The following is a 27,997-nucleotide window of genomic DNA, read 5'->3' as shown; positions in this document are numbered from 1 at the left end:
TTAACATCTGGGATGTATTTAAGACATGGGAAGAGTTATTTAAAATCTTATAAGGAAAAAGTCATTCAGCTTTAGTTTGTGTAGCACTTAGAGCATGTTCACACATTTCTCTATTCTAGGAACCTAGTATTTCTTCAACAGATGTGACTGCAAATCCAAAATGGATTAACCTCGCTATCGTTCAGATTGACTTAATCAGGATGCACATTTTAAAGACTTTAGAACAATCATGTTTTATACTCCAACCCCAAATTCTCAGCACATTCTGAACATGTAAACCTAGCTTAATAGCCCAACTTAGTAGAAGACACATTCAAAGATGATTTAAAAGGCCCGACTCACATAATTTCCTTAGTGTCTTGCCAAGCTTGTAAATATATTATGAAAAAATTACTATTATGGGGCTTTTCTTTTTTATAAATAAAATTGAAATGATTAAAAATATATTGAAAATATGGTATATAAAAATATATATGTTAGCACGCAACGCGTTTTGGCTTAACAAAGCCTTCATCAGATATCTGGAGGTAAATATCTTCTAGCACAAATTTATATCCTTCCCTGTTTCAATGGGTGGAGATCCCCATATAGGGTGAACTACCACTGTTACCACTGTTCAATGTCAATGTGTAGATACAGTAACCCTCTAATTGTTTTACTGCTTCAAAATCACATTTTATGCATAATAATAATAAAAATTACAAAAAATGAAGGAAAATGTATAGTCATTATGCAATGTGGAAGTCTGTGTGGGAGCCATTATAATATTTGCCGGGCTATGTAGGGGCCATTATACTGTTTTGAGGGCTATGTGGGGGGTCATTATACTGTTTAGTGGGCTATTTGGTGTGCATTATACTGTTTGGAGGGCCATATAGGGGGCCATTATAGTGTTTGGCAAGTTATGTGGGGGCCATTATCCTATTTGGAGGGCTATGAGGGGCCATTATGTTATTTCGAGGGCTATGTGGGGTCATTATACTATTTGAAAGGCTATGTAGGTGTTATCATACTGTTTGGCTATTATACTATTTGGCAAGCAGCCTATGTGAGGGCCATTATACTGCGTACAGGGTTATGTGGTTGGCCATTATACTTTTTGGTGGCTATGTGGTGGCCAATATACTTTTTTGAGGGCTATGTGGGGGACCAATATACTGTGTGCAGGCCAATAGACAGTGTGGAGGGTTGTGTTTGGTCCATCATACTGTGTGGAGGGTTGTGTGGTGTGAGGCCATTATACTGTATGGGGGGCAGTCATAACATTCAGAGGGCTATGTGGCCATAATACTCTGTGTAGGGCTGTTGGAGCCTCATACTGCATTTGAGGACTGCGTTTCATGGTCATACCATGAAACGCAGTCTGTTGTGAATTCACTTTCTGGCCTGCCTCTGGTTGCTAGTGAAGGTAGTGGAGCTGGTTGTATTGACAGAGGAGTCGCGAGTTCTCTTTCCGGGCTCCCTCTGGTGGTTACAGGAGGTAATGGAGCTGATCTAATTGACAGACGCCTGCCACCTGATAATGAGGACGACGATTGGACATCTGGAGTCTCTGACTGGATTTAAGACAGCCGACTCCCTCTATCCCTGCTGGTGATTTTTCCTGCCTCCTGAGGTCTTAGTTTCCAGTTCAGTCCCTGCACGCTCAAGCTAAGTGTTCTTTTCTATTGTTCACATTTGATTTGGTTTTGTCTATTCAGTTTTGTGTGGTCCGCCAGCTCCGGCTGGGGCTGTGCTGAATTTCCATCCTTATGTTACTGTTTGCATCAGTTTGTTTTTTGTCCCTTATTAGATTGGCCTATTTTTGCTCTGCTTTCAGAATATGCCAGAGTGCTGATATAGTGGGAGAAGTCTAATGACTTCAGAGTTTTTGCTATCAGAAGTGTTGGACATTTTTGCAGGGTTTTTGCGTGATTGCAGACAGTGTCTTTCCTTTCCTGTCCTTTCTAGTTAGTGTGGGCCCCATCGTTTGCTCAGCCTATTTTCCTACCTGTGTTTGTGTTTTCATCTTGTCTCACCGACAATATATGTTTCGGAGCTGTCTATTCCTTTGGGGTCTGCTCTGGGGCAGTTTAGATTTCCCACTTTTCTTGCTTTAGGCTTATTTAGTTCTCCGGCTGTGTGGAGGTGTCTAGAATCATCGTAGGCACGCTCCACGGCTACTGCTAGTTGTGTGGATAGGATCAGGGGTCTGCAATCCGCTTAGTTACCAACCTCTCTGGTTTTCTGTGGCTTAGCTTGGTCTTGTTTTCCTCCTTGGTGATCCAATCATAACAGCAGTCATTTTGTGTGTGGGTTACTGCAGGACTCATGATACTTTTTTGGGGTAAATGTGAGGGCATCGTACCGTGTTGTGGTCACTATGGGGGATGCATACTTTGTGGAGGGGTATAATATTTTACAGGAGGCTACTGTAGGGTCATCATACTGTACATGTGGAGCATATTGTGGAGGAAATCACTTTGGAGGTACGTTTGTGGGGAACTTTTGTTGGTATCATATTTTATGGGGGCCATGAAAGAGATATCTTAGTGCGTGGGAACACTAAGGGGCTTCAATAGGAGCAAAATTACTTTGTAAAGGCTGCAAAGTTGTGAACTATGTTCTCTGACTTCGCCGAATATTATTTTTTTTACTGGGAAGGGGTAGAATTAGGATTTCTGCTATGAGGCCCATGATTTCTCTAAATGTCTCTGCTTGCCAAGCTGATGTTGCTATTGATGTCAAAATTATTGAGACAAAAAAATAACAGCACATTATGAGAGACTTGCTGAAATAATGTTTAATATGACTCAAAAGTCCTTGACAGGGGAAGAAGGTTGCAGCTGGGTCAGAAGCTGAAGTGGGGAACGATAAATGCAGGGACAAGAGACTTCCTGATTCTACATAGAGCAGAAAAAAGAGGAGAATGTGCTGGTCAGAAAGGCAAAAAGAGCAATTGCAAATACACAGTGCTATATAATGTGATGATAATAATATATTAACCCCTTGATGAACCTGGGATTTTCCATTTTTGTCTTTTGCTCTCATTCTCAGAGATATAATTTTTTTTATTTTTCAGTTGATATGGCCATGTGAGGGCTTATTTTTTACGGGACAATTTGAACTTTTAAATTACACCATTGATTTTGCCATATAGTACACTATTCCAAGTGCGGTGAAATTGCCAAAAAAAATTTGGTGTAGGTACAATGTTTTGATCGCCTGTTATTGCAATTTATTGCAATGTTGCGGCGACCAAAAAAACTTATTTTTGGTGTTTTGTTTTTTTATGCTGTTTACCATTTCTGATTAATTTAGCTTATACTTTGATAGATCGGGCATTTCTGAATGCAGCAATATCAAATGTGCATTTTATTTTTTACTAGCTGAAGAGCCCGGCGCTGCCCGGGCATAGTAACTAACTGTCGTTAGTTATAGCAAATTATAATTATCCTCCATCCCATAGTCCCGTGCCCATATACCCATCATACATATCCACAATCCCATAGGCCCGTGCCCATATACCCATCATACATATCCTCCATCCCATAGTCGAGTGCCCATATACCCATCACACATCCTTCATCTCATAGTCCCATGCCCATATACTCATCATACATATCTGCCATCCCATAGTCCCGTACCCATATACCCATCATACATATCCTCCAACCCATAGTCCAGTGCCCATATACCCATCAGACATCCTCCATCCCATAGTCAACCATTATGACATCATAATGAGCGGCAGGGCTTGCAACCTATGATGACACCAGCGCCGCCATGGCAACCATTATGACATCATAATGAGGGGCGGGGCTTGATACACACACACTTTTTCCCCATTATGTAGATAGGGGCAAAATTGTTTGGTAACTTGGAACGCGCGGGGTAAAAATTTCGCCTCACAACATAGCCTAGGATGCTCTTGGGGTTCAGACGTGTGACTGTGCCATATTTTGTGGCTGTAGCTGCGACTGTGCGGATGCCAATCCCGGACATACACTCATACATACATACATACACACACTTGAGCTTTATATATTAGATTGTTTTGTTTTGAATGGGGCAAAATGGGGGTAATTTGAACTTTTATATTTTTAAAATATTTTTTAAAACTTTTTATTACACTTTTTACTGGCTTCAATAGTCTCCTTAGGAGACTTGAAGCTTCAGCCCTGCTATGTGTAACAGAAACAATCATCTCTTATGAATGGGACGGCATCCATAGGAGATGTCATAGTGTGACTGGCCCTGCGTGACGCGACCCTACGATTAGTCGGTCACAAAACCAACAAAGACAAACAAGGGGACTCCGGGGAAACAATTACAACGGTGGGCCCTGCAATAGGGAACGGGGGAATGGACATCTCCTGCACTCCCCTAAGAAAGAGCCCTGAACTCTCCTCGTGTTCCCTATACAGGCTTTTTCAACCTGTCACTGACCAGGATACCTAGGTCCCTCACTTGCCCTGAACCTATCCCTTACTAGGGAACTGGCAAGTGCGGACACTGGTCCCACCGCTGTACTAATAAGACACCAAAGAAAATAACAGACATGGAAAAGCAAACAACACTTAGCTTGCTCTGCAGTTATGCACTGGACCGCAGAGTAGGCACCCGAACACAGCTTCCAGCAGGAAAACCACTACTCCAGATCCGCTGCAAACACCACTGCTCAAGATAGCTTTTCTCTTTAAAACGGCTGGCTTCCAAATGACCCGTATTACCAACAGTCAGCTGGTGTATCAGGTGACCTTACATAGGAAGGTAGGAATGGTCTCCACCGGCTGACTAACTAAACATGTAGTAACACCAGCAGCCACCGGGGGCAAAAACCCACCAGCAGACTAACTAAACTTCTAGTAACACCAGCGGCCACCGGGGGAAAAACCCACCAGCAGACTAACTAAACTTGTAGTAACACCAGCGGCCACCTGGTGCAAAAGCTAATATTAACCCCCGATGGCCTGAAAGGAAAAAAGTTTATATAAGAGAATCCAGAATCTGACACAGATCCAAAACTGGATTGTGACAGGAAATCTGCAATGTCAGGCACGGGGGCCTGCTGCAGACCCCTGGCTGTCATGAAAATCCATCTGTGCCCCATGATCATGTGATAAGGTGCAGATAGGTGGGGTTTGTGACACGTTTCCAGTAAGCAGAAGTTTAATGCCACGGTCAGAGATTGACAGCGGCATTTAACATGTTAACAGCTGCAGATGGATCGCGTTTCCACCTGAGGCTGTTAGGGGTACATGAAAGCTGTTCCAATCATCTGTCATATGATTGAAAAGATGAGGGCTCAGCACCACAGCCTGCATCAAAGACAGGGAGGCGACCCATGATGTACATATACTGTACATCATAGGTCGTAAAAGGGGTTAAGAGAAATGTTTCTTTAATGTGTTGGTTCTTTATTAATATTCTTTACTGTGGTTATAATAAAATGTTAATGTCTCTTTGAACATTCAAAAATAAAGAATATTTACAAAAAACAAAATAAAAAGCTAGGCTGGCCAAGTTGAAGCCCGGACATTATTCTAGTAGTGGGTTATAGACAGAGAGAAAATAAGATATCATGGACATGGAGATTTCAAGTTATTTATGCTGTGTAATCGAAAAAAACTACTTTGCAAGCTCTATGCCACCAATTTTAACAGTCAAGCTGATACCTCTGTTGTATGAAGAAGATGTACTTAAACTACTGAATACCTGCTACCTTGTGTTTCTAACAAGTTCATCAGTAGATAACGCTCTATTTTCACAAGTGGCCTGAGATCTCCTTGTATACTGCATAAGTCAGTGGTTCCCATACCATCATACAGCATGTGACCTGAGTGGCAGGTAGCTGAGTAAGCCAGTACGGACACGTTCACACGTTCAGTAATTGGCTACCTCAGTATTTGTAAGCCAAAACCAAGAGTGGAACAATCAGACGAAAAGTGTCATAGAAACACGTCACCACTTCTGTATTAACCACTTCTGGTTTCGGCCTACAAATACTGAGGCAAAATAGTGACCAAATACTGAACGTGTGAACGTGGCCAAATGCACAAACACACAGAGGAATCCATGTCACTGGTGTTTGGGCTTGCGACAGAACACCTTGATCTATGCAATCCTTACACATGTGTGGTGAGTAGAGCATCCTTGAAAAGTTGTGGCATAAAAAGACTCTTAGAAGTGCAGAGTTACTTCCATATTAGTGACTAATGCAAACCTGTATAAAGGCTTTACAGGCTCTAAGGCTGGAGTCACACTAAACGTATAAAAAATTGGTCCGATTCTCACTGCCGAGAGTCACACGAGTGTAATGCTAGTGTCATGCGAGTACAATCCAATAGATACAGTAGATAAATACATAGATAGATATATAGATAGAATAAAAGCCGGGAATTCATTTCCCACCGCGTGAGTGCTAACATCACATAGGTGAAGTGAGTTCATTTGCTGTGAACTCGCAGGACAGTGCCATCAGGCAGGTAATAGGAGTTCACAGGGAGATACTGAGCACACACTGCTCAGTGTCTCTGCTGGATGACAGGCTGTATGGTTGCATCATGCAACCTGCCATCTAGATGTTGCAGAGCTAGACCCATCGTGGGACAAATGGATTATCACCTTTTCTGCGGAAAGGTGAGGAGGAATATTGTTTGTTTTTTTAACTATTTTTATAAGACAATGGGGTCAGTGGAATGGGCATGGTCGTATGTATGGTTTAATTAAGATTTATTAAATGTTCCTTTCATCATAGGCCTTGTTGATCTTCTTGGCCTTTTTTGAGAAAATATCAAAGATAACAGCAAAACTTTTTCTCCACTCATGATTAGTGGTTGGGTGAAGCCATTCATTGTCAAACTACTGTGTTGTCTCTTTTTAAATTATAATGACAACCCAAAGCATCCAAATTACCCTGATAAAAAGTTTACATACCCCACTTCCTCATCCCATGTATTGCCCCCTCTAACATCAATGACAGCTTGAAGTCTTTTGTGGTAGTTGTGTCATGATCCAGGACAGATTTTTGTCTTGCTTCTCCTTTCCCGGTCTGGTCATGTCAGGGGTTAATTTTCCCTGCCCCATTCCTGTGTCCAGTCTGCTATATCTCTGATCTGTCCTGCTGCGTTCATCTGACCCTACCTGTGTCTGTTGACCTTTCTCCTACCTGACCCTGCTTCTTAGTTCCCTGTGTGTCTGGATTCCTCGGTATTTGACTTTAGTTCGTCCCTGACCTGATTCTGTGTCTCCCATCTGTTAGCTCAGCTATCGACGGGCACTGACCTTTGGCTTGCTTCTGACCTGCGTTTTGGATTTCCACTTTATACTGCGTTATTCTCTGGTATTGACTCGGCTCTCTGACTATTCCGCTGACACCTATTGGTGACTTTGCTGTATTTCTGCGGGTCTGCTTCATTGCAGGATTTTCAGCTTATTCTTCACTCTGCTGCCATCTAGTGGACTTTGTGTTACTCTGCTTTAACCCGCAGTACTACAGTGTGACAAATTGTAGATGATGTTCTTTATTTTCTCAGATGTTAAAGATGCCCACTTTTCTTGACAAAAAGTCTCCAGTTCCTGTAAATTCCTGGGTGGTCTAGTATGAACTGTGCGCTTGAGATCTCCCCAGAGTGGATCAATGATATTGAGGTCAGAAGACTGAGATGGCCTGTTCAGAACCTTCACTTTGTTCTGCTGTAGCCAATGACAGGTTGATTTGGCCTTGTGTTTTGAATCGTTGTCATGTTGGAACGTCCAAGTTGGTCCCATGCACAGCAGTATTAGCTGATAACGTGCTGCATTCATATTTCCTGCAAATTTGACCAAGTTTTCCATGCCTTTGTAGCTCACACATCCCCAAAACATCAGCGATCTACCTCCATGCTTTTCAGTAGGAATGGTGTTCCTTTCATCATAGGCCTTGTTGATCTTCTTGGCCTTTTTTGAGAAAATATCAAAGATAACAGCAAAACTTTTTCTCAACTCATGATTAGTGGTTGGGTGAAGCCATTTACTGTCAAACTACTGTGTTGGCTCTTTTTAAATTATAATGACAACACAAAGCATCCAAATTACCCTGATAAAAAGTTTACATACCCCACTTCCTCATCCCATGTATTGCCCCCTCTAACATCAATGACAGCTTGAAGTCTTTTGTGGTAGTTGTGTCATGATCCAGGACAGATTTTTGTCTTGCTTCTCCTTTCCCGGTCTGGTCATGTCAGGGGTTAATTTTCCCTGCCCCGTTCCTGTGTCCAGTCTGCTATATCTCTGATCTGTCCTGCTACGTTCATCTGACCCTACCTGTGTCTGTAGACCTTTCTCCTACCTGACCTTGCTGAGATGGTCTGTTCAGAACCTTCACTTAGTTCTGCTGTAGCCAATGACAGGTTGACTTGGCCTTGTGTTTTGAATCGTTGTCACGTTGGAATGTCCAAGTAGGTCCCATGCGCAGCAGTATTAGCTGATAACGTGCTGCATTCATCTTTCCTTCAAATTTGACCAAGTTTTCCATGCCTTTGTAGCTCACACATCCCCAAAACATCAGCGATCCACCTCCATGCTTTTCAGTAGGAGTGGTGTTCCTTTCATCATAGGCCTTGTTGATCTCTCTCCAAATGTAACATTTATGGTTGTGGCAAAAGGTTCAGTTTTGGTCTCATTATTCCAAATTACCTTGTTCCAGAAGTTTGTCTCTATGCTGTTTGCATATTGTCGGCAAGATACATTGTGTGCAGTAATGGCTTTCTTCTAGCGACTCAACCATGCAGCCTATTTTTCTTCAAGCGCCTCCTTATTGTGCACTTTGAAGCAACCACACTGCCAGTTTTTAGAGAGTACAGTATTTCAGCTGATGTTATTTGTGTGTTTTTCTTTGCATCCCAAACAATTTTCCTGGCAGTTGTGGGCAAAATTTTTGTTGGTCTACCTGACCATGGTTTTGTTTTTACAGAGCCCCTGATTTTCCATTTGTTAATCACAGTTTGAATGCTGCTGACTGGCATTTTCAATTACTTGAATATCTTTTTGTATCTCTTTCCTGTTTAATACAGTTCAACTACCTTTTCCCGTAGATCCATTGACAATTATTTTGCTTTCCCCATGACATACAATCCAGAAACGTCAGTGGCTGGATGAAAGATGCAAGAGTCTGTCTGGATCCCAGAAACTCACTCAGCTTTTGTGCACATGCACTGATTACATGCAAACAGGTCACAGGTGAGGAGGTTACCTTTAGTACCCAGTCAAACCCATTTGTGTCAACTTCTGTGCATGTTATCAGGCCAAAATCACCAGGGTATGAGAACTTTTGATCAGGGTTATTTGGATGTTTTGGGTTGTCATTAAGATTTAAAAAGAGAAAACACGGTAGTTTGACAATAAATGGCTTCACCCAACCACAAACCTGGGTGCAGAAAAAGTTTTGGTGTTATCATTCATATTCTCTGAAAAAAAGGCCTAAAAAGCAAACATTCTGCCGGGGTATGTAAACTTTCGAGCACAACTATATTATTATTTTTTAGGGTTCCCCATTTTAATAGCCAGTAGAGTTGAGCGAAACGGGTCGAACAATTTCAAAAGTCGCCGACTTTTGGCAAAGTCGGGTTTCATGAAACGAAGCCCGACCCTAGGATCAGGTCGGCCACGAGGTCGGCGACTTACGCGCCAAAGTCGCGTTTCAAAAGTTTGTTTAGCGCTCTTTTTCAGCCAATCAGGATCCACGGACACTGTGGGCAACGTGATGACATAGGCAGGGGTCGCCACCATCTTTCAGAAGGGCATGCAAGTGATTGACTTGCTTTGGTGGGCGTCACAGGGGTTATAAAAGGGCGTGCATGCCGACCGCCATCTTACTTCTGCCGATCTTAGCATAGGGAGAGGTTGCTGATTCTGTAGGGAGAGCGTTAGGCAGGGAAGAAGACAAAAAAACTGCTTCTGCTGCTAGCGATTTTGCCTGTGCAACACACCAGTCACTGTGTGTGCAGTGCAAGGGGAGGCTATATTGTGGTGGATCAGCGGTGTTGGTTGTTAGGCCGCCTTCTAAGGCTTCCTGACAGCTGCAATGCTGTTTCCCCACTGCTCTGCAAACTGCTTTTTTAAAAGCAATCCCAATTTCTTTTTGTCCTGCTAAGGTACTGAGCGTGCATTTATTCACACCATACAGCGGTGTATGCTCCTCACACAGTACCGTGTAACGGCTGTTATCACAGCCACAGTGAAGCTATCTGTGTGTCACTGTGGAGGACTTGTTCCGTTCTTACAGACCTACAATCTAGGGAGATTCCTATTCTGCCCAATTCTACAATTCACTTTTTTCACACCTGTGCCATCGAGCCTGTGACATAGCGCTCTGATATTCAGTGGGCCTCACACAATCCAAAAGTGTCCAGTGTCCACAAGTGTCTGCAGAAATTCAAAATCTCCCTTATCCTGTAGTCACTTTTTTCACACCTGCTGCATCGAGCCTGTGACATAGCGCTGTGATATTCATTGGGCCTCACACAATCCAAGTGTCCAGTGTCTGCAGAAATTCAAAATCTCCCTTATCCTGTAGTCACTTTTTTCACACCTGCTGCATCGAGCCTGTGACATAGCGCTCTGATATTCATTGGGCCTCACACAATCCAAGTGTCCAGTGTCTGCAGAAATTCAAAATCTCCCTTATCCTGTAGTCACTTTTTTCACACCTGCTGCACCGAGCCTGTGACATAGCGCTCTGATATTCATTGGGCCTCACACAATCCAAAAGTGTCCAGTGTCCACAAGTGTCTGCAGAAATTCAAAATCTACCTTATCCTGTAGTCACTTTTTTCACACCTGTGCCATCGAGCCTGTGACATAGAGCTGTGATATTCAGTGGGCCTCACACAATCCAAGTGTCCAGTGTCCACAAGTGTCTGCAGAAATTCAAAATCTCCCTTATCCTGTAGTCACTTTTTTCACACCTGTGCCATCGAGCCTGTGACATAGCACTGTGATATTCAGTGGGCCTCACACAATCCAAGTGTCCAGTGTCCACAAGTGTCTGCAGAAATTCAAAATCTCCCTTATCCTGTATTCACTTTTTTCACACCTGCTGCATTGAGCCTGTGACATAGCGCTGTGATATTCAGTGGGCCTCACACAATCCAAGTGTCCAGTGTCCACAAGTGTCTGCAGAAATTCAAAATCTCCCTTATCCTGTAATCACTTTTTTCACACCTGTGCCATCGAGCCTGTGACATAGCACTGTGATATTCATTGGGCCTCACACAATCCAAGTGTCCAGTTTCCACAAGTGTCTGCAGAAATTCAAAATCTCCCTTATCCTGTAGTCACTTGTTTCACACCTGCTGCATCGAGCCTGTGACATAGCGCTCTGATATTCATTGGGCCTCACACAATCCAAAAGTGTCCAGTGTCCACAAGTGTCTGCAGAAATTCAAAATCTCCCTTATCCTGTAGTCACTTTTTCACACCTGTGCCATCGAGCCTGTGACATAGCGCTGTGATATTCAGTGGGCCTCACACAATCCAAGTGTCCAGTGTCCACAAGTGTCTGCAGAAATTCAAAATCTCCCTTATCCTGTAGTCACTTTTTTCACACCTGCTGCATTGAGCCTGTGACATAGCGCTGTGATATTCAGTGGGCCTCACACAATCCAAGTGTCCAGTGTCCACAAGTGTCTGCAGAAATTCAAAATCTCCCTTATCCTGTAGTCACTTTTTTCACACCTGTGCCATCGAGCCTGTGACATAGCACTGTGATATTCAGTGGGCCTCACACAATCCAAGTGTCCAGTGTCCACAAGTATCTGCAGAAATTCAAAATCTCCCTTATCCTGTAGTCACTTTTTTCACACCTGCTGCATCGAGCCTGTGACATAGCGCTGTGATATTCAGTGGGCCTCACACAATCCAAAAGTGTCCAGTGTCCACAAGTGTCTGCAGAAATTCATAATCTCCCTTATCCTGTAGTCACTTTTTTCACACCTGCTGCATCGAGCCTGTGACATAGCGCTCTGATATTCAGTGGGCCTCACACAATCCAAGTGTCCAGTGTCCACAAGTGTCTGCAGAAATTCAAAATCTCCCTTATCCTGTAGTCACTTTTTTCACACCTGCTGCATTGAGCCTGTGACATAGCACTCTGATATTCAGTGGGCCTCACACAATCCAAGTGTCCAGTGTCCACAAGTGTCTGCAGAAATTCAAAATCTCCCTTATCCTGTAGTCACTTTTTTCACACCTGCTGCATCGAGCCTGTGACATAGCGCTCTGATATTCATTGGGCCTCACACAATCCAAAAGTGTCCAGTGTCTGCAGAAATTCAAAATCTCCCTTATCCTGTAGTCACTTTTTTCACACCTGCTGCATCGAGCCTGTGACATAGCGCTCTGATATTCATTGGGCCTCACACAATCCAAAAGTGTCCAGTGTCCACAAGTGTCTGCAGAAATTCAAAATCTCCCTTATCCTGTAGTCACTTTTTTCACACCTGCTGCATCGAGCCTGTGACATAGCGCTGTGATATTCATTGGGCCTCACACAATCCAAGTGTCCAGTGTCTGCAGAAATTCAAAATCTCCCTTATCCTGTAGTCACTTTTTTCACACCTGTGCCATCGAGCCTGTGACATAGCGCTCTGATATTCATTGGGCCTCACACAATCCAAAAGTGTCCAGTGTCCACAAGTGTCTGCAGAAATTCAAAATCTCCCTTATCCTGTAGTCACTTTTTTCACACCTGTGCCATCGAGCCTGTGACATAGAGCTGTGATATTCAGTGGGCCTCACACAATCCAAGTGTCCAGTGTCCACAAGTGTCTGCAGAAATTCAAAATCTCCCTTATCCTGTAGTCACTTTTTTCACACCTGTGCCATTGAGCCTGTGACATAGCACTGTGATATTCAGTGGGCCTCACACAATCCAAGTGTCCAGTGTCCACAAGTGTCTGCAGAAATTCAAAATCTCCCTTATCCTGTATTCACTTTTTTCACACCTGCTGCATTGAGCCTGTAACATAGCGCTGTGATATTCAGTGGGCCTCACACAATCCAAGTGTCCAGTGTCCACAAGTGTCTGCAGAAATTCAAAATCTCCCTTATCCTGTAGTCACTTTTTTCACACCTGTGCCATCGAGTCTGTGACATAGCACTGTGATATTCAGTGGGCCTCACACAATCCAAGTGTCCAGTGTCCACAAGTGTCTGCAGAAATTCAAAATCTCCCTTATCCTGTAGTCACTTGTTTCACACCTGCTGCATCGAGCCTGTGACATAGCGCTCTGATATTCATTGGGCCTCACACAATCCAAAAGTGTCCAGTGTCCACAAGTGTCTGCAGAAATTCAAAATCTCCCTTATCCTGTAGTCACTTTTTTCACACCTGTGCCATCGAGCCTGTGACATAGCGCTGTGATATTCAGTGGGCCTCACACAATCCAAGTATCCAGTGTCCACAAGTGTCTGCAGAAATTCAAAATCTCCCTTATCCTGTAGTCACTTTTTTCACACCTGTGCCATCGAGCCTGTGACATAGCACTGTGATATTCAGTGGGCCTCACACAATCCAAGTGTCCAGTGTCCACAAGTGTCTGCAGAAATTCAAAATCTCCCTTATCCTGTAGTCACTTTTTTCACACCTGCTGCATTGAGCCTGTGACATAGCGCTGTGATATTCAGTGGGCCTCACACAATCCAAGTGTCCAGTGTCCACAAGTGTCTGCAGAAATTAAAAATTTCCCTTATCCTGTAGTCACTTTTTTCACACCTGCTGCATCGAGCCTGTGACATAGCGCTCTGATATTCAGTGGGCCTCACACAATCCAAGTGTCCAGTGTCCACAAGTGTCTGCAGAAATTCAAAATCTCCCTTATCCTGTAGTCACTTTTTTCACACCTGCTGCATTGAGCCTGTGACATAGCGCTCTGATATTCAGTGGGCCTCACACAATCCAAGTGTCCAGTGTCCACAAGTGTCTGCAGAAATTCAAAATCTCCCTTATCCTGTAGTCACTTTTTTCACACCTGCTGCATCGAGCCTGTGACATAGCGCTCTGATATTCATTGGGCCTCACACAATCCAAAAGTGTCCAGTGTCTGCAGAAATTCAAAATCTCCCTTATCCTGTAGTCACTTTTTTCACACCTGCTGCATCGAGCCTGTGACATAGCGCTCTGATATTCATTGGGCCTCACACAATCCAAAAGTGTCCAGTGTCCACAAGTGTCTGCAGAAATTCAAAATCTCCCTTATCCTGTAGTCACTTTTTTCACACCTGCTGCATCGAGCCTGTGACATAGCGCTGTGATATTCATTGGGCCTCACACAATCCAAGTGTCCAGTGTCTGCAGAAATTCAAAATCTCCCTTATCCTGTAGTCACTTTTTTCACACCTGCTGCATCGAGCCTGTGACATAGCGCTCTGATATTCATTGGGCCTCACACAATCCAAAAGTGTCCAGTGTCCACAAGTGTCTGCAGAAATTCAAAATCTCCCTTATCCTGTAGTCACTTTTTTCACACCTGCTGCATCGAGCCTGTGACATAGCGCTGTGATATTCAGTGGGCCTCACACAATCCAAGTGTCCAGTGTCCACAAGTGTCTGCAGAAATTCAAAATCTCCCTTATCCTGTAGTCACTTTTTTCACACCTGTGCCATCGAGCCTGTGACATAGCACTGTGATATTCAGTGGGCCTCACACAATCCAAGTGTCCAGTGTCCACAAGTGTCTGCAGAAATTCAAAATCTCACAGAAATTCAAAATCTCCCTTATCCTGTAGTCACTTTTTTCACACCTGTGCCATCGAGCCTGTGACATAGCGCTCTGATATTCAGTGGGCCTCACACAATCCAAAAGTGTCCAGTGTCCACTAGTGTGTGCAGAAAATCTAAATCTCCCCTGTCCTATAGACACCTTGTACCTTGTTTTACATTACTATATAGTTTGTTGGATTTTGTCTACATTTCTACCAAAAATGAGGAAGGCTGGTGGAAGAGGCCGTGGAATTGGGCGGGGGTTGGCAGCTGGTAATGATGGTGTTGGTGGTGGATCTGATGGTAGTGGCAAAAGCAAAATAGGACCGAATGCAGAAGGTGTTGAGCCTGCGTCATCGTCTGGCTCCATAAGGCTTCGAAGGCTTAGTTTTCTAGGAGTTGGCAAACCGCTTTTAACGCCAGAGCATCAGGAAAAAGTTTTGTCTTACATTGCTGACTCAGCCTCCAGCTCTATCGCCTCCTCTTCTGAAGTTGTAAAAAGTAAAAGCACTGAGTCGTCATTGGAGGCTCATGTTCATGAACCACACCTTTCCTTGTGTCCTTCACCATAACCAAGATTGAAGGATGACGCAGGCCATACTACTGATTACTCCATGGAGCTGTTTTCACATACCATGCCTGGATTATCAAGTGAAATGGTGAATTACCCAGGCCAAGATGAATCTGACATGGAGTGCACTGATGCACAGCCGCTGATAGATGATTCTGCTGGTACATTCACTCAGAGCACTACATTGTCCTCGCAGTGTACAGAGCCTGATTCTGACCCTGATGAGACTCAGGTGCCCCTTCCCGCACACTATACCACCATACACGGTGACACAGAGGAAGGTGCACATGACATTGAAGAGGAGGTGATGGATGACCCAGTTGTTGACCCAGATTGGCATCCATTGGGGGAAGAGGGTGCTGCTTCCAATAGCTCAGATGAGGAGCATCCACAGCAGACATCAACATCGCAACAGCTGTTATCTGGCAGGCCCGGAGCACTCCAAAGACAGGTTCCAAAAATCAAAAGAGTTGCTGGACAGCTTGTCCAGAGGGTCAAAACATCACAGCGTGCTAGGCCGCAAAATGTCTGCCAAAGTAGGAAGAGTGCAGTGTGGCACTTTTTTGAACAAAATCCTCATGATCAGGCCAAGGTTATCTTTAAGAAGTGCGCAAAGACCTTTAGCCGAGGGAAAAATCTGAAAAATTTGAATACCAGTTGCATGCTTAGACATTTAACCAGCATGCACTTGCAAGCGTGGACACAACACCAAACCTCAAGTGCCACATGTGCAACTGATCACAAAGAAGGTAGTCAGCAACGCTACATTGTTTCCCCCACTGTAGGCCCACCGGTTAGCACAGCAGCAAATGTTGAGGTGTCGTTGCAAGGCCACAGCAGTCAGGGAATCCCACTGTTATATCAACGAAATACTGAATCTAGGCCATCAGAAAGAACACCAACTCCATCACCATCATCAACCCTCTCTCAGTCCGCCCTGTCCACCGCTACTTCTACCATATGCAGCTCTCAAGTCCAGCTCACCCTCCCAGACACTATGAGTAGGTCAAGAAAGTACTCAGTCTCTCATCCGCGTACACTGGGTTTGAACGCCCACATTGCCAAACTAATCTCGTTTGAGATGATGCCCTATCGGTTGGTGGAAAGCGCAGCTTTCCGCGAACTCATGGCCTATGCAGTACCACGCTATGACCTACCCAGTCGCCACTTCTTCTCTCGCAAAGCCATCCCAGCCCTCCACCATCATGTGAAAGACCGCATTGTCCATGCACTCAAGCAGTCAGTGAGTGGAAAGGTGCACCTCACAACTGATGCATGGTCCAGTCGGCATGGCCAGGGCCGTTACGTGTCCATCACTGCGCACTGGGTTAATGTGGTGGATGCAGGGTCCACAGGGGACAGCGGTGGTGGGACAGTGCTGCCTAGCCCACGGTATAGGAAACAGTTGGCTGTAGGCGTTCCACCCTCCTCCTCCTCCTCCTCCAGAAGTGAAAGCTCGTCCACAGAGCGCAGTCGTACGAGCACTCCATCTGCAGCTGCCACTGTTGCACACGAGGTGTCCCCCTATCGAGCAGCTAGTGGAAAGCGTCAGCAGGCTGTGTTGCAGATGATGTGTTTGGGCGACAGACACACCGCCGAGGTGCTGGCCGAGTACTTGAAGCGACAAGCTGAGTCATGGCTGGGCAGTGTACATCTTGAGGCAGGCAAGGTAGTTAGTGATAACGGCCGTAATTTTGTGGCAGCCATAGCCCTTTCAAAACTCAGCCACATACCTTGCTTGGCTCACACCTTGAACCTGGTGGTGCAGTGCTTCCTCAAAAATTATCCGGAGTTAACAGCCCTGCTCCATAAGGTGCGAAGACTGTGCACGCACATTCGCCGGTCGCCTGTACACTCCGTTCGTATGCAGAAGCTGCAGCGATTGCTCCACCTTCCCAACCACCGCCTCATTATCGACATTGCAACAAGGTGGAACTCCACCCTGCACATGGTGGAGCGGCTGTGCGAGCAGAGGCAGGCCATAATGCATTTGTGGGAGGATACACGGCCAGGCACTTTGAGAGCAGACATGGAGTTGACAGCTGTGCAGTGGTCGAAGCTGAAAGACCTCTGTAAAGTCCTTCAGTGTTTTGAGGAATGCACACGGCTGGTAAGCGCAGACGACGCCATCCTAAGCATGAGCATCCCACTTATGCGCCTGCTCATGCAAACTTTGACGCACCTTAAGGAGCAGGCGTCTGCAGCCAATGTTGACGAGGAGGAAGAGGTGGAGGGAATCCTTGATGACATTCAGCCATTGTCTGCTCAGGGACCTCTCCTGGACGAGTTGGAGGAAGAAGAGGAGGAGGAGGATGATGATGGGGATGATTACTTAGGGGAGGAGGATGCATCTCGTGGGGCAAGTGAAAATGTTGGCGTGGCAAGGTCTGGTACAGGGTTTGTGCGTGACTGGAGGGATGTGGATTTGCCAGAAAGTGCTCCTCCAACAAGCACTCGCAGTGCATCATTGACACCGGGAACATTGGCCCACATGTCAGATTATGCCTTGCGGATCCTAAAAAGGGACCCCCGCATTGCCAAAATGATGAACGATGACGACTACTGGTTGGCCAGCATCCTGGATCCACGCTATAAAGGCAAATTACAAAACATCATGCCACAGGAGAACCTTGACCTAATATTGGCTAATAAACAAGCAACTCTGGTAAATCGGTTGCTTGAGGCATTCCCAGCACACAGCAGCGGTGATGGTTCTCACACGAGCCGTACGGGCCGGGGGCAGCTTGGCAGAGGTGTTCATGGTGCACACAGCAGAAGTGGCGTTGGAGACAGGGGTTTCATGACAATGTTGTGGACTGATTTTTCAAGTACCGCTCACACAACTGGTAATACAGCATCGATGGAAAGTGACAGGAGACAGCAGTTGTCAACTATGGTTTCAAACTACTTTTCCTCCCATATTGATGCTCTCCCACACAGGTCATTCCCCTTTGACTATTGGGCTGCTAAACTGGACACCTGGCCTGAATTGGCACAATATGCCTTACAGGAGCTCGCTTGCCCAGCTGCAAGTGTGCTATCGGAAAGAGTCTTCAGTGCAGCTGGATCAATCCTCACAGAAAAAAGGACCCGTCTGTCAACCCAAAATGTGGATGATCTAACCTTCATTAAAATGAACCATGCATAGGTTTCCAAGGATTTTGTCCCACCTTCCCCTGATGACACATAGGGTGACAGAAAAATGGCTTGCTTTGGTCCACCTCTTCCTGGGACTTCACCTATTTCGCCTTTTGCATCAGCTGAATGTCCAACATCAGCATATGCCACTTTCTAAAACTCCCTAACTGTGCTGCCTCCCCCCCCCATGGCCGGGGTCACCACCTAGCGCACGACACCGTGCGAGTGCCGTTGCCCTGACAGGTGGGTAGGCCGACTCTTGGGCGCGGGCACTGGCACAGGGTCCCTCATAGTGCAATCAAGTGTCTCTGACGGTGGTGGTGCACACCCGCCGTCAGACACACCGCCGTACTATGAGGGGCCCAGTGCCAGTACCGACGCCCACGAGTGGGCCCCCCTTGCTTGGGCAGGGCCCCAGCATTTGCAATCTTTACCTCTCCCTGCTCCTCCGCTGTGTAGTCTGGGCCGTCAAATCCATACTGTGCCTGACACCGTCTGAGCCTGCCTCCTGGTGTATTGACATATATTTTGAATGTGTACGCTATCCATACATGTTATCCGGGGATACGGTACCCTTTCTCACCTTTGTGCAATCACATGCAAGACATACTGGGCCTAACACCGTCTGAGCCTGCCTCCTGATGTATAGACATATCTTTTGAATGTGTACGCTATCCATACATGTTATCCGGGGATACGGTACCCTTTCTCACCTTTGTGCAATCACGTGCAAGCCATACTGGGCCTAACACCGTCTGAGCCTGCCTCCTGATGTATAGACATATCTTTTGAATGTGTACGCTATCCATACATGTTATCCGGGGATACGGTACCCTTTTTCACCTTTGTGCAATCACTTGCAAGCCATACTGGGCATTACACCGTCTGAGCCTGCCTCCTGATGTATAGACATATCTTTTGAATGTGTACGCTATCCATACATGTTATCCGGGGATACGGTACCCTTTCTCACCTTTGTGCAATCACGTGCAAGCCATACTGGGCCTAACACCGTCTGAGCCTGCCTCCTGATGTATAGACATATCTTTTGAATGTGTACGCTATCCATACATGTTATCCGGGGATACGGTACCCTTTCTCACCTTTGTGCAATCACGTGCAAGCCATACTGGGCCTAACACCGTCTGAGCCTGCCTCCTGATGTATAGACATATCTTTTGAATGTGTACGCTATCCATACATGTTATCCGGGGATACGGTACCCTTTCTCACCTTTGTGCAATCACTTGCAAGCCATACTGGGCCTAACACCATCTGAGCCTGCCTCCTGATGTATAGACATATCTTTTGAATGTGTACGCTATCCATACATGTTATCCGGGGATACGGTACCCTTTCTCACCTTTGTGCAATCACTTGCAAGCCATACTGGGCCTTACACCATCTGAGCCTGCCTCCTGATGTATAGACATATCTTTTGAATGTGTACGCTATCCATACATGTTATCTGGGGATACGGTACCCTTTCTCACCTTTGTGCAATCACGTGCAAGCCATACTGGGCCTTACACCGTCTGAGCCTGCCTCCTGATGTATAGACATATCTTTTGAATGTGTACGCTATCCATACATGTTATCCGGGGATACGGTACCCTTTCTCACCTTTGTGCAATCACGTGTAACCCATACTGGGCGTGAGAACGACTGGCGAGCTGTTAAGCAAGCTACAGCACCTGTGGTTTGCACACGTAAGTTTTTCATTTTTTTCAGGAATGACGGTTAGGCCTAATTCCGGAACTGCGGTTGACCTGCACTTACTGGGAAATCATCGTTCGCGAGTAATAATTGTAATCAATGATCCCCATCACTAACGTTGTTCAGCGGGTTATCTGCACCTGTAAGCGACAAACGCTGGCCTTTTCAGTGTAGCGCACATGCAGCCACGGACATGTAAGGGCATGACACACCAGTTATTGGCCAATCTCATGTGCCAGAGCCTCACGTGTCCCTCTAGTAAGCCAGACTCGGACCGCGGGGCATGACGGAGTCTCGTTCGTTAACGGAATTAAGCTTGCAATGTGTGCATCTGTTCTGTAGCTGGCATGGTTGAGGTTGCCCGTGTTGAGTCAAATTACGCCGTAGGCTCCACTCCTGGTGGTGCCCTTCTGGACATTCCTTTAAGGTTCAGCTTTGCAACCATACTGCCCACGTAAAACAAACACTTTGCCTTCATGAACGCTGTTTGGAGGGTCATGACTCGTGGGAATAACGCCGCCCAATCAGTTAACCTGCTAGAGAGATCCTTTGTTGCTCCCATGCATGACATCACACTCCCTAGGAGGAAGGTAATGCCACTGTGGCGACCGTACTCCTGGGGGCGACACAAGTGCACTGATGACCAGCCACTGCTCGATGAATCGGCTGGTACATTGACCCAGACCACTACATTCCCCTCGCACGCTACCCAGCCTGAATCTGACCCTGATGAAACTCAGGTTACCCTTCCCATATACAGTTCCATCTTACACGGTGACAAAGAGGAAGCTGCAGATGAAAGTGCAGGTTCGGCCCACCCGCCATCAGACACACCACCGTACTATCAGGGGCCCTGTGCCAGTGCCGTCGCCAACGAGTGGGCCCCCCCTGCTTGCTCAGGATCACAGCACTTGCAAGGTTGAAATACTGTGCAGTGAGATGGAAGATGGGGACGACGAGGAGTCCAGACTAGTACAGGGATTCCCTAGCGAGGAGACTTATTTGATTGTTTTCAATGTTGGGACAGCAATTTTTGGGGAGCACTATACTCTGGAGAATGATAGATGGGGCCCACCATACACTGGAACATTCCAAAGGTGGACATCAGACACTGGAGCAGCATTTACAGGGCCCATTATACACTAGAGCATTAGAAATGGGGCCCATTATGTTTGGAGCATTATTTGGGCCCATAAGACAGTGGAGCTTCATCCATGGGGACCAACATATACTGTAGCATTATGTGGAGCTCATCATATACTGTTTCAAACATTATATGGGACCAATGATTCTGTATGGAGAAATAGATGGGCCTCGTCATGAGATGTAAAAAGTGAAGTTTTTTTCATTGTACTATACCGCTATTTCTCTGCCGTATCGGAGCATGATGAGTTGTGGTATTATGTGTTAAAGGGGCGCTCTTTCACCCAGGGCACATGAAAACCTGGAGCCAGCCCTACCCCCCCACAACTTTAGCCAAATAACCCCCATTTTTCAGTGCGTAACTTGTATTATGAAGTTAATTAAGGTTGACCAGCTTAAGTAAGAAGAATTGATGCTTTTGGCATTCAAATGAGCACTGTAGGTGTGTTTCCTGTCCTCCTTTCACTGCCGACTTTTATTCCCCATTGACTTACATTGGGTTTCGTGACGACCCCGACTTTTCCCTATAATCGGCCGATCTTGCTCGACCCGACTTTTGGAAAAGTCGGGTTTCACGAAACGAAACTCAACCATAAAAAAACAAAAGTCGCTCAACTCTAATAGCCAGTAAAGGCTAAGTATACAGTTGTGAGCTGATTTTAATAGCCTCGGAAGCGCTATTGGTATTACCCTCTTCCCTGGCTATAAACATTAGTACCCTGCCGTCGGCTTTCCTTCTGCTAGTTAAGAAAATTACGTGGGAACCCACACAATTTTTTTCAGAAAAATAATTTATTAATTAAATACATGTGCAGTAAGCTGCACACGCACTGTACTAATTGTATATGTCACTGACATTTGTATAGCTATCTATTCTATGTGTATTTACCATATGTAATCTATTTTAGCCTGTCGGCTCCTGCTGTGATTTTATAGTACGTGGCTGCTAAATTGCTGGCTTTTTGTCTATTTATCTATGTAATATATATATATATATATATATATACAGTATTTATATATATTTATATACAGTATATATATGTGTGTGTGTTACTGACATCTATATCTCTATCTATTCTATGTGTATATATCTATTCTATCTATTCTATTCTAACCTGTCACTTTGTGATTTTACTGTACGGGGCAGATGAACTGGAAGCTTTTCAAAGGATATCGGTGAGTAAAAATTGTACAGCACTCACATGGTCCGAGTGCTGTGCGATCTTTTTCTCGCACCCATAGGCTTCCATTGGTGAGTCTTGGCCGAGTCTCAGTGCCAATTGCAGCCTGCTGCGATTTTACATGCTCGTCAAATACGCCTGAAAAAATAACTGCTGATGTGTGCTGCCCCATAGATTAAAACTGGGCTGAGTGCTATGCAATGTTTTCTCACAAAGCACTTGCCCGTATTCTATGGTAGTGCGACTCTGGCCTTATAGTAATTCTCCTCACAGAAATCTGCAGCAGGGTTATAAGATGGGTGAAAGTCTATTAATCTGGGTGCATTTCTGACTTTGGTGAACTGACAGACATACAGTTGTGGCCAAAAGTATTGACAGCCCTGCAATTCTGTCAGATAATACTCAGTTTCTTCCTGAAAATGATTGCAAACACAAATTCTTTGGTATTATTGTCTTCATTTAATTTGTCTTAAATGAAAAACACAAAAGAGAATGAAGCAAAAAGCAAAACATTGATCATTTCACACAAAACTCCAAAAATGGGCCAGACAAAAGTATTGGCACCCTCAGCCTTATACTTGGTTGCAGAACCTTTAGCCAAAATAACTGCGACCAACCGCTTCCGGTAACCATCAATGAGTTTCTTACAATGCTCTGCTGGAATTTTAGACCATTCTTCTTTGGCAAACTGCTCCAGGTCCCTGATATTTGAAGGGTGCCTTCTCTAAACTGCCATTTATAGATCTCTCCACAGGTGTTCTATGGGATTCAGGTCTGGACTCATTGCTGGCCACCTTAGAAGTCTCCAGTGCTTTCTCTCAAACCATTTTCTAGTGCTTTTTGAAGTGTGTTTTGGGTCATTGTCCTGCTGGAAGACCCATGACCTCTGAGGGAGACCCAGCTTTCTCACACTGGGCCCTACATTATGCTGCAAAATTTGTTGGTAGTCTTTAGACTACATAATGCCATGCACACGGTCAAGCAGTCCAGTGCCAGAGGCAGCAAAGCAACCCCAAAACATCAGGGAACCTCCGCCATGTTTGGCTGTAGGGACCGTGTTCTTTTCTTTGAATGCCTCTTTTTTTCTCCTGTAAACTCTATGTTGATGCCTTTGCCCAAAAAGCTATACTTTTGTCTCATCTGACCAGAGAACATTCTTCCAAAACATTTTAGGCTTTTTCAGGTAAGTTTTGGCAAACTCCAGCCTGGCTTTTTTATGTCTCGGGGTAAGAAGTGGGGTCTTCCTGGGTCTCCTACCATACAGTCCCTTTTCATTCAGATGCTGACGGATAGTACGGGTTGACACTGTCGCACCCTCAGACTGCAGGGCAGCTTGAACTTGTTTGGATGTTAATCAAGGTTCTTTATCCAACATCCGCACAATCTTGCGTTGAAATCTCTTGTCAATTTTTCTTCTCCATCCACATCTAGGTTAGCCACAGTGCCATGGGCTTTAATCTTGTTGATGACACTGCGCACGGTAGACACAGGAACATTCAGGTCTTTGGAGATGGACTTGTAGCCTTGAGATTGCTCATGCTTCCTCGCAATTTGGTTTCTCAAGTCCTCAGACAGTTCTTTGGTCTTCTTTCTTTTCTCCATGCTCAATGTGGTACACACAAGGACACAGGACAGAGGTTGATTCAACTTTAATCCATGTCAACTGGCTGCAAGTGTGATTTAGTTATTGCCAACACCTGTTAGGTGCCACAGGTAAGTTACAGGTGCTGCTAATTACACAAATTAGAGAAGCATCACATGATTTTTCGAACAGTGTCAATACTTTTGTCCACCCTCTTTTTTATGTTTGGTGTGGAATTATATCCAATTTGGCTTTAGGACAATTCTTTTTGTGTTTTTTCATTTAAGACAAATTAAATGAAGATAATAATACCAAAGAATTTGTGTTTGCAATCATTTTCAGGAAGAAACTGAGTATTATCTGACAGAATTGCAGGGGTGTCAATACTTTTGGCCACAACTGTAACTCATGGTGGACGACACATATGTAGGACTACTCTTATAACTGCTCCAAAGAAAGATAAAGTTCTTCTGTTAAACTGCAATTTCTGCATCATTCTGAAAGATAATCTATCCTACATTGATACCATACCTGCCAACACTTCAGAAGAAAAGGGAAGAGGAACTGAGCTCCAATCAAGTGTGTCAAATCTCCCAAACACATGTGAAATCCTCTTGGGCAAAGTTTTCTTCCATTGATGGTGAGAGGTAGAGGCTAAATATATAGTTAACCTGTTTAAGCACCATATAGTTATGTATTTATGTGTACACATACATATGGTATATAAATGATTGAAAGGGTAAAACAAAATTAAAAAAGGCTGCCTATGTATAGTTTTATGGTGATCAAATTTGAGGCTATAATAATGTTTAGCTAGATGCCAAATTTAAACTTCTAGAACAGATGGGTGTTCCATCCAGGCAAAAATAAGTGCAATCTGAAACTAACAAGTGAATAGGTATTATTTCCCCTCATTTATAATTCTTTGGCACTAAGATTAATTTAAAAGCTTGTTTCCCCTCTCGGTGTAAATTCCCTTTGGGTGGATTTTATTTTATACACATTGTAATGGTATGCATTTCCTTTCCTAATTAGCAACTATCTTCTGGATATAACCAGTACATCTCCCAAATTTATGTACATATTTGCAGACCATTTATCCATATTGTTTATATTTTATCAAAAATAGACTCTGAACTATATAGAACACATTAGGATTTACCGTTTTGTCTAAATTAACCTGATAAAGAAATATACATATGACTAAAACACCAGAAATCAATATTTAGAATTCTAGACCTATTTTAAATGAAACAAAAAATATAAAAACTTAAAAAGTTATTACTTTTGTAGGTACTTTCCAAGATGAAAGCAGCCGTGTGCAACATTAATGATTCAGACACCATCAGTTGGAGACTTAATATATGTTGTGTCCTGGTAAAAAAAAAAATTGTGAAACTGTCCGAAGGTGTTTGCTATTTAATCTGATTGGAGCATAATGTAGGGACAGGTTTCAGGGATGTATCACTTGCTTAGCAGCTTGCTTTAGTCTCAATACAATAAGTGTTTTATCAACAGGATATTATCACTGCAGAACTAAAGCCCCCGTCTCACATAGCGAGATCGCTAGCGAGGTCGCTGAAGCGTCACCGATTTTGTGACGCAACTGCGACCTCGCCAGCGATCTCGCAACATGTGACACGCAGCGGCGTTCGTCCCCCCTGTTGGATATCGCTGATCATGCTCGAATGTCCTGGGCAATTTTTCATCGTCCGTGTCCCGCTGGCCATCGCGTATCGCAGTGTTTCACCCGACGAGCGACCTCGTTGATGATGCAGAACTCAGGGATGCAGGCTGGAATCGTTCAGAAAGCTGCTGTGTGACAAGGTACCAACGACCATCAAGGATAACTGGATGATTGCTGCTTCGCTGAACAGATCTGCGTGTTTGGCAGCTTACTAGCGACCATTTAGCGACTCACCAGCTATCCTTACCAGATTGTATCGTTGTCGGGATCGCTGGTGCGTTGCTAAGTGAAACGGGAACCTAAGTGTCAGTGCAAGGCAATCCAGATAATCTGGGTAACTCATCACTGACTGGCAGCTTGCTGACAATGCACAGTGTCACTTACACACTTCCCAACATGTGACGTAGGTGTGTCTGCAAGGGTTAAAATATTTCCTCTCACTCAATCCACAACTAAATCTCTGTTGCAGGCTATAAAGTGAGCATAAATTACATCCCCCAACACAGTCTACACAAGATGGATAAGGATACACACCATGCTGCCAACACTCACCAAACTCAAAAGGGTGTGATAACTGATAAGCCCCCAAAATATATTACTATCAGACAACTAAACAAGGATCAAACTTATTAAAGATTTTAAGCTTTGATATAAAAAACAGTGTTACAAGAAAAGATAAAAACGGTAAAAATAAAACAACACACAAATATGCAAAACAGTTCAAAAATAAAAAGGGAGAAATAACAGAAATATCTAAATGTTTCCATCTACAGTTAAATTCTGCTTCCTTGAGGGAAGGAGAAATGAGTTGTGGATCAAAATCAGCAGACGCTGATCCCATATGTGAATAACTTTCTTCTGTATCCAGATTTTATATGCTTGGCCCTGGCTCGTGTTTCTAGGAAGGCCTGGATTGGACTATTTAAAAATTGCTGTTTGTGACTGGACGATGGGTTAATTTAGGGACCAGGGCCTTGCATTTCAAATATCCTGTGCCTCTAGCTACAGTACATAGGAAATATTCTGGAAATAATCAGTTCGGTTATAATGACCATTTGCTAACCCTTTGAAGCTCAGAGTGACCTGGGTGAGGAGTCGAGATTAACACTTCTGTACTCATAGCAAGAAGACCCCTTTGTTATGAGTTAATAATAATAATTTTTATTTATATAGCGCCAATATATTCTGCAGCAATTAACAATTCATAGTTCTTGCAATACTGGTAAATCCAGTTTGTCCATTTGGTGTAGGAGCAGTTTGCTTATGGCAGACTCGACTCCATGCAAATACATTTCCCTTACACACAGTTAACACAGGAATCTGATAATCAGAGCGGGGTTACACATAGTTCAGCATTCATAGCACTGCTATATCTACAGCAGAGAAAATGAGTATTTTAGAAAAACTGCAGCCTGCAGATCAGTAAGCGGCATATCGCTGAAATCAGGTTCTCTGCCCCTACATCATGCTGCTCTCAGATTCCATAGCAAAAACCTGCTGACAGATTCTCTTGACAGAAAGTAAGGAGACTGATCAAATAATATTTTTTACCAGATAAATGCTAACTGCAAAAAAATGGCGGAACTCTAGTATTCCAGTGAAAAAAACTGAACAGTATTTTATTCTACCATATCACAGATTGATGCAACATCTCAATTCCACGTGGAACCTTTTTCAACCAGTCGTCAAACCTTATAAACAGGTTTACATAGTAGAATGATCCCATGGTGACATAATTGGTAATAAATGAGATCAAATAAGCACTAAAGTCTTAAAATATTGAAAATATTAAATTATACAATCAAGTAAAATGCTAAAGTATATGTCAAAACTAGTCAAATATTTGGACATACCTGTTCAATCTGGTTTGCACTTAGTGGAACCACCATTTGTATGGCAACAGTACAACGACCAAAAAAACACACATCCAAAAACACACCTCACCTACCTGTATACCACCCAACAAGCCTGCACCTGCCGCTGCCTGCCTGAATACCAGCCGTACCAGCCTGGACCTGCCAGTGCCTGTATGTACACCAGCTGTCCCCGCCCAGCACCTGCTGTTCCTGTGCTTCTACCGTGCCTGTCTGCACCAGCTAAACTTTCCTTCTGGGCCATTCCAGCTTATTACAGCTTATTACCCCTTTTGCGTCAGCTGTCGTGCATCCTAGATCTGACTGTCATGATCCATGGTGGATCTGACAAGTAAATGGACAAAGTGAACTTTTTTCCCTTTGGCTTGGTGCCAAAGTGGGTT

Source organism: Dendrobates tinctorius, unplaced genomic scaffold, assembly GCF_039654945.1.
Source record: "Dendrobates tinctorius isolate UK_male_01 unplaced genomic scaffold, ASM3965494v1 ptg000070l, whole genome shotgun sequence".
Taxonomy (NCBI): domain Eukaryota; kingdom Metazoa; phylum Chordata; class Amphibia; order Anura; family Dendrobatidae; genus Dendrobates; species Dendrobates tinctorius.
This window is presented reverse-complemented; position numbering follows the sequence as displayed.